Below are 9,324 nucleotides of genomic sequence, written 5' to 3' on the forward strand. Positions count from 1 at the left end.
ATTTCCAGATGGTAATTCTGCTTTAATTGAAATGCCGATGGTATTATTGTGTTATGCAGAAGAAAGAGGATCCTGTGGTCTCATTTACTGCTTCAGCACCAAGAACAGATTAGATTGAAGGTCAGCTGGAGTTCTGCAAACATCTCATGTCTCCTTCGTTTCCTGCTACCAATTCAATTTGTGTTTGGAGCCAGTAATGTGTCTTTAGCATCTTCACTGTCTTGATGCTTTCTTATATGTCTCCTATGTGTTTATGACTTTCTCAACAATAAAAGTGTTAATGTAGCAATCATAAAAATGTATTCAACAATATTTCCTTTGACAATATACAGCATAAATATGGAAGCTATTAGTTCTCAGGATATAAAGCGCTGTGAAAAAAATTAAAACCAATTTTGTACTTGCTAGTAATTACTCCAATGTTCATTTATCTTATAAAGAAAGACATATTTATGTACAGAAGTGATTACAAACTTTATTGTTAAATAATAAACATTTAAACCCATTTTATGGCATTTATAGATATTATCAACATGTAGACAAGGAGCCATGGATCTACTAATAATATCTGGCTCGTTTATACAGAATTATTTAAGGGCTATGCTCACCTACACTGCACCTAGTTAACAAATAATGTAACAGGAGCCTTATTCATTTTATGTTACAAGGTAAAAACTGTTCTATTAAAAAACCTGAATTTGATATGCTTTGTTAAAGAGTATTCTGTTAAGGTACCGTCACATTAAGCGACGCTGCAGCGATAGCGACAACGATGCCGATCGCTGCAGCGTCGCTGTTTGATCGCTGGAGAGCTGTCACACAGACCGCTCTCCAGCGACCAACGATGCCGAGGTCCCCGGGTAACCAGGGTAAACATCGGGTTACTAAGCGCAGGGCCGCGCTTAGTAACCCGATGTTTACCCTGGTTACCAGCGTAAAAGTAAAAAAACAAACAGTACATACTCACCTGCGCGTCCCCCAGCGTCTGCTTCCTGACACTGACTGAGCGCCGGCCCTAACAGCACAGCGGTGACGTCACCGCTGTGCTTTCACTTTCACTTTAGGGCCGGCGCTCAGTCAGTGTCAGGAAGCAGAGGCTGGGGGAGGTATGACGCAGGTGAGTATGTACTGTTTTTTTTTTTTACTTTTACGCTGGTAACCAGGGTAAACATCGGGTTACTAAGCGCGGCCCTGCGCTTGGTAACCCGATGTTTACCCTGGTTACCAGTGTAAAACATCGCTGGGTATCGTTGCTTTTGGTGTCAAACACAACGATACACGGCGATCGGACGACCAAATAAAGTTCTGGACTTTATTCAGCGACCAGCGACATCACAGCAGGATCCTGATCGCTGCTGCGTGTCAAACTAAACGATATCGCTAGCGAGGACGCTGCAACGTCACGGATCGCTAGCGATATCGTTTAGTGTGACGGTACCTTTAGTAATGCAACCTACTCAGGATCTAATGAATCCAATTTAACTTGCATCATAAAGAGATTAACAGATTCCTGTAGCCTACTACTTCACTACATACAGATAAAGCCGGCACCTATGATCCTTCCATATTGTGCCACTCATTTAATATAAATACATATGGCTACACTGCATAAACCGTGAAGACAGGCAACTGTCATGTTGGCAGCTGCCATCTCGGAGTAAAATAAGTCTGAGATACCAACCCAAATGTGTCCTGAGGATGCAAAGCTATCTCTTAGGTGCACTGGCAAAATTTATTTTAGAGCTTTTGTTAAATTTAAAAAAAAAAAGAATTTTGAGCGAAATGTTGCACTTTATTTGTGCATATATTGCATCCAATTATTTACTCCTCCAAAGCATTTACAATTAAAAGTTCAATCAAATTTGGAAATGATCCTGATTATATATATATATATATATATATATATATATATATATATATATATATATATATATTATTATGTTTACCAATTAACACTATATCAATCTTAAAGAAGTATTCAGAACACAGGGATAGTGTTAACCCAAGCATGGCATGAAAAAAGGTTTTTGCATGAATAAAAGTGTCCTTTTGCATTTAAACAAATTCAATGTGAGTCAAATTTTATGAAATGCGCAGGTCACAGCAAATTTGAATAACTTGTGGTTCGATTCATGTGAGTTATCAAAAATAATACCTAACAACTTTTTACACACTGCAATATATTGCATCAGACACATTAGGTTAACATGACCAAAGGTGCGACCGCATGGGCTTCCCTTATACTGCTTCATAACTGTCACATGGTATAGTGCAGCCAATCAGGAAGTACTATCGTTCCCTGAATAACAGCCTAGGCATGGAATGCAGCATATTTAGAAGACGGGGATGCCACCACAGCTCAAAAAAATAGATGAGAGAAAGATGAGTGTTGTAGTGTAAGAATAATACAGTTGCAAGCAGCAGCCTCAGAATCAATGTGATTGTTCAGTGATATGGCGTAGCACAAAAACTAGTAGTTGTCCTGCTGCACATAAATTACAATTAAACACTTTTTTCTTCACTCATAATGCACTAAAAAGCAGCAGCAAGGCAGCACAATATTTTTTACAGAAAAAAATGGGAAATCAGTTTCAATCAGAGACACTGTGCTTGCCCGTCACACATAGCTGCATTGAGTTCTGTATTTCTACACAACACTTTTTGTGTAGAGGGGAATAACTGTTTTTTGTTTTTTTTTTATACAAAATATAATTCCCTAACATCCAGACATAATTGCAAATTTTTCCTTTACAAAGTGTGAATGCAGCAAGCATTTTTTTTAATATCTGTCTTACCAGTTAAATGATACATATGTATAGGCCACACGTACACAGCAGCTTCTTGTGAGTTCTGGCTCTTTGAACACATATCTACACAGCATTTCTGAACATGTAATTTTTAGGAATGTTGTTGAATATTGCTTCAAAAATGCATTTAACTGTACATGTCAGCTTCACTAGTCCAATCTGACATCCATACATGCCACATATTTACTACTGCCACATTTTCCACTCTGAACAAGTACCTACCTATGTAGTATTTATTGTTCTGTTCTTTTTGGCAAAGGTTTGTATAATTGGGGTGAAAAAGATTGTTCAAAATGGTAAAAAAGTGGCAATTACTGGGGTAGTGTGAAAGAAAACTAAAGGGGAGGAAACAGAGGGTGTTACAAAAACTAAGGCACATAACTTGTCTCAGTCATACCAGGATGATTTACCTCAGACAGCAACACCATCAATTTGAGTCAGTGTTATGTAAAAAATGGTCTGTCTGATTATATATGACTGAGAGGGATAATTTTTGGACTGCTTTTTTTTATCGGGTTTTCATTTGTTTTAATGGTAAAGTCACTTTAACATTATTAAGACAGTGTTTTCTGTTAAAGAGCTTGAAAGTGGTTGGATAAAGTCCTAAGGATACTCAGAGTGTTTTGGGGGCAATTGGATTCTCTGCATTATTGTGACTCACCGTAAATTGATTTACTATGCATCAATTTTTAAGAAATAAAATTGTTGAACCTGGCAAATTTTAATTTCAAAAGATTCAATCATCTATACTTCCTTTATGCTTGTAAATTTGTATGGTTTTATATTGCACTATGGATAATATCAATGTTCACCCAAATGTAGTGACCCCTAATAGATTGCGATTTTCAAGTCGCTTCAATCACAATAATCACTTAATGTTCCATAATGTGAACTCTGCAATGCTGATTGAAAACAATTGGAAATCTTGCTCAGACATGGGCTTTTATTGTCGAAACATTTACTTTTCACTGATTATAACAATATTCCATTGGTATGCTACAGGGCCTCTTAAGAACAATCTGCCTATTTTTTAACATTTATGCTCAGCAAAGAGCAACAACAGTTTGAAGGGTTGTCCGACAATAAAAAAAAAAATTAGATTAAGAGCTCACACAGCACTCAGTATTAAATCTTGCTTCAGTCCAGAATCAATGTTGTGGTGGTCCTTCCACCTGTCTTTATTTTCTTTTCAGACTGATGGCCTTTCTTTTCAACAGACATGTGCCCGCATTAGGCGGGGGTGGAATCGTGATCCACCCACACCTATTAACTAGTTAAATGCCACTGTCAAACTCAGACTTAGGCATTTAATGTGCGCTTCCGGCCAGAAATACATGCACCGCTGACCCTTGATTGGGGGCCAGTGGTGCATCGGCATGACAACCAGAGGTCTCCTTGAGACCTCTATGGTTGTTGATGCCGGATTGCTATGAGTTCCACCCTGTGGTTGGCGCTCATACCAATGCAGTAATTCTGCTACATAGTCGCGATCTGAGCATCGCCTCTATGTAGCAGGGCCGATCAAGCTATGTCAGCTTCTAGCCTCCCATGGAGGCTATTGAAGCATGCCATAGTTAAAAAAAAGTTTTTAAAAACATAAAAAAATAAAAAAATACAAAAGTTTAAATCACCCCCCTTTTGCCCCATTCATAATAAAACAATAAAAATAAAATAAAACCTACACATATTTTGGCATCACCGAGTTCAGAATCGCCCGATCTATCAATAAAAAAAGGATTAACCTGATCGCTAAACAGCGTAGAGAGAAAAAAAATCTAAACGCCAGAATTTTGTTTTTTTGGTCGCCTGTTATGATCCCGTGACCTTGGAGCCGCATGAAACTTTCTCTGGAGTCGGTGGAACCTGTACTGACCGCAAATCCTGAACTAACACCGCAACTAGAAGTAGCCGTAGGGTGTGCCTAACAACCCTAGACACCTCGACACAGCCGGAGGACTAAATACCCCTATAGATGGAAATAGGAATGCTATCTTGCCTCAGAGCAGACCCCCAAAGGATAGGCAGCCCCCCACGAATAATGACTGTGAGAAGGAGAAGATTAGGCACACGCAGGTAGAAAACAGGATTTAGCAAAAGAGGCCACTCTAGCTAAATAGGAAAGGATAGGACAGATTACTAGGCGGTCAGTATTAAAACCCTTCCAAAAATATTCACAGCAGATAATACAAAAAGTTCCACAATCTAACTAAAGACATGGAATGTATATCTGCCACTCCAGAGAATCCAGCAAGACTGAGAAAATACTGACACAATCTAAGCTGGACAAGAAAACACAAGGAATAGCACTGAATTGTGAAACACACAGCATGTGTGTCACAGGAAAAAAAAACAGACACTTATCTTTGCTGATTTGGCAGGAAGGCAGGAGGAACCAGGCAGAGGTCAAACACCTCCCAACAACAATTGACAACTGGCAAGGACTAATGAATCCTGCACACCTAAATACCCCTGTCAGAACTGCAATCAGCAGATACACCTGACCAGGACTGCAACTCAGAGACCAACTGCATTAACACCTACAACCACCGGAGGGAGCCCAAAAGCAGAATTCACAACAGTACCCCCCCTTGAGGAGGGGTCATCGAACCCTCACCAGCGCCCACAGGCCGATCAGGATGAGCCAGATGAAAGGCACAGACCAAATCAGCAGCATGGACATCAGAAGCAAAAACCCAAGAATTATCCTCCTGGCCATAACCCTTCCATTTGACAAGGTACTGAAGCCTCCGCCTCGAAAAACGAGAATCCAAAATCTTCTCAACCACATACTCCAACTCCCCATCAACCAAAACAGGGGCCTGAGGGAACAATGGGCACCACATACTTCCGCAATAAAGATCTATGGTAGACATTATGGATAGCAAAAGAGGCCGGAAGCGCCAATCGAAAAGACACTGGATTAATAATCTCAGAAATCCTATAAGGACCAATAAACCGAGGCTTAAACTTAGGGGAAGAGACCTTCATAGGAACATGACGGGAAGACAACCAAACCAAATCCCCAACCCGAAGCCGGGAACCAACACACCGATGACGGTTAGCAAAACGTTGAGCCTCCTCCTGAGACAACACCAAATTGTCCACCACATGAGCCCAAATCTGCTGTATCCTGTCAACCACAGAATCCACACCAGGACAGTCAGAAGGCTCAACCTGCCCAGAAGAAAAACGAGGATGAAAACCAAAATTGCAAAAAAAGGTGAAACCAAAGTAGCCGAACTAGCCAGATTATTAAGGGCAAACTCGGCCAATGGCAAAAAGGCCACCCAATCATCCTGATCGACAGACACAAAGCATCTCAAATAAGTCTCCAAAGTCTGATTAGTTCGCTCAGTCTGGCCATTTGTCTGAGGATGAAATGCAGAAGAAAAAGACAAATCAATGCCCAGCCTAGCACAAAAGGCCCAGCCAAAACCTAGAAACAAACTGGGAACCTCTGTCGGACACAATATTCTCTGGAATACCATGCAAACGAACCACATGCTGAAAAAACAACAGATCCAACTCTGAAGAGGAAGGCAATTTAGGCAAAGGCACCAAATGAACCATCTTAGAAAACCGGTCACAAACAACCCAGATAACCGACATCCTCTGGGAAACCGGAAGATCAGAAATAAAATCCATAGAAATATGCGTCCAGGGCCTCTCAGGGATCGGCAATGGCAAAGTAACCCACTAGCACGGGAACAACAAGGCTTGGCCCGCACACAGGACTGCACAAAAGAATGCACATCACGTGACAACGAAGGCCACCAAAAGGACCTACCAACCAAATCTCTGGTACCAAAAATACCAGGATGACCAGCCAACACAGAACAGTGAACCTCAGAAATCACTCTACTAGTCCATCTGTCAGGAACAAACAATTTCCCCACAGGACAGCGGTCAGGTCTATCAGCCTGAAATTCCTGAAGAACCCGCCGTAAATCAGGGGAAATGGCAGAAAGGACCACCCCTTCTTTCAGAATGCCGACCGGTTCAAGGACCTCAGGAGAATCAGGCAAAAAACTCCTAGAAAGGGCATCAGCCTTAATATTCTTAGAACCCGGAAGATACGAAACCACAAAATCAAAACAGGAAAAAAACAAGGACCATCGAGCCTGTCTAGGACTCAGCCGTTTGGCAGACTCGAGGTAAATCAAATTCTTATAATCGGTCAGGACCAAAATACGGTGCTTAGCTCCCTCAAGCCAATGTCGCCACTCCTCAAACGCCCACTTCATAGCCAACAACTCCCGATTGCCGACATCATAATTGCGTTCAGCAGGTGAAAACTTGCGGGAGAAGAAGGCACACAGTTTCATCAAAGAACCAACAGAATCCCTCTGAGACAAAACGGCCCCTGCCCCAATCTCAGAAGCATCAACCTTAACCTGAAACGGAAGAGAAACATCTGGTTGGCGCAACACCGGAGCAGAAGTAAATCGGTGTTTAAGCTCCTGAAAAGCAGAGACAGCCGCAGAGGACCAATTCGCCACATCAGCGCCTTTTTTCGTCAAATCAGTCAAGGGTTTAACCACGCTGGAGAAGTTAGCAATGAAACGGCGATAAAAATTTGCAAAACCCAAAAATTTCTGAAGGCTCTTCACGGATGTGGGTTGAATCCAATCATGAATGGCCTGAACCTTAACCGGATCCATCTCCATAGATAATAAAAAGCAAAAATAAAAATAAAGCCCAAAAAAGAAACCTGGGCCGCCGCGACCAATCACAAAGCCGTGACGTCATCGGAAAGTCCTTCACGCGTTCATTCTTAAGAAGGAAGGCTGCCGGAAAGAAGCAGGGCGCGTACGAGGGTGAGTATATACCTAATAGGAATATACTCACCCTCGGCTTCTTTCCGGCAGCCTTCCTTCTTAAGAATGAACGCGTGAAGGACCTTCCGATGACGTCACGGCTTTGTGATTGGTCGCGGCGGCCCACGTGACCGCTCAGCGACCAATCACAAGCCGTGACATAATTCTCATGTACCTGAGAACCAGAACAGGACCTGAGATTAACGTCACCGGCTTGTGATTAATCGCTCAGCGGTCACGTGGGCCGCCGCAACCAATCACAAGCCGTGAAGCATTCGAAAGGTCTTTCAAGCGCCATTTTTAGGAACGGAAGATGCCGGTTACCAGCGGCGATGTCCAGGCTGCGTCGGAGAGGTGAGCATATCAATATTTTTTATTTTAATTCTTTATTTTACACTTAAATGTGGATTCTGATACCGATTTCCGATATCGCAAACATATCGGAACTCGGTATCGGAATCCCGATACTAGATTCAGAAGATTGCCGACCTCATGGCCGACCCCACACAGGGGTCGGGTCGGGTTTCATGAAACCCGACTTTGCCAAAAGTCGGTGACTTCTGAAAATGGTCGACCCGTTTCGCTCAACCCTAGTCTGAGCAATATAATCAGAAATACCCTGTACCCTAGCAGCAAGCTGGTCTACACGAGAAGCTAATTCCTGAACATCCATGCTGGCACAAGACTCCTCAGCCACCCATAGATAACGAGGGAAGAAAAGACAAAACAGGCTGCAGAAAAAAAATGGCTCAACACCTTTCATCCCTTTTCTGAGATGCATTTAACTCATAATGGGCCAGTTGTACTGTTATTATCCGGTGACCTTGGAGCTGCATGAAACTTTCTCTGGAGTCGGTGGAACCTGTACTGACCGCAAATCCTGAACTAACACCGCAACTAGAAGTAGCCGTGGGGTGTGCCTAACAACCCTAGACACCTCGACACAGCCAGAGGACTAAATACCCCTATAGATGGAAATAGGAATGCTATCTTGCCTCAGAGCAGACCCCCAAAGGATAGGCAGCCCCCCACGAATAATGACTGTGAGAAGGAGAAGATTAGACACACGCAGGTAGAAAACAGGACTTAGCAAAAGAGGCCACTCTAGCTAAATAGGAAAGGATAGGACAGATTACTAGGCGGTCAGTATTAAAACCCTTCCAAAAATATCCACAGCAGATAATACAAAAAGTTCCACAATCTAACTAAAGACATGGAATGTATATCTGCCACTCCAGAGAATCCAGCAAGACTGAGAAAATACTGACACAATCTAAGCTGGACAAGAAAACACAAGGAATAGCACTGAATTGTGAAACACACAGCATGTGTGTCACAGGAAAAAAAAACAGACACTTATCTTTGCTGATTTGGCAGGAAGGCAGGAGGAACCAGGCAGAGGTCAAACACCTCCCAACAACAATTGACAACTGGCAAGGACTAATGAATCCTGCACACCTAAATTCCCCAGTCAGAACTGCAATCAGCAGATACACCTGACCAGGACTGCAACTCAGAGGCAACTGCATTACCACCTACAACCACCGGAGGGAGCCCAAAAGCAGAATTCACAACAGTCGCCGCAACATTGCATTAAAATGTAGTAATGGGTGATCAAAAGATTGTATCAGCACCAAAATGGTATCATTAAAAAATGTCAGCTCGGCACGCAAAATCCCGAAAAATGGAGATGCTGCGGG

The sequence above is a fragment of the Ranitomeya variabilis genome, chromosome 3 (genome assembly GCF_051348905.1).
Source record: "Ranitomeya variabilis isolate aRanVar5 chromosome 3, aRanVar5.hap1, whole genome shotgun sequence".
Classification (NCBI taxonomy): Eukaryota; Metazoa; Chordata; class Amphibia; order Anura; family Dendrobatidae; genus Ranitomeya; species Ranitomeya variabilis.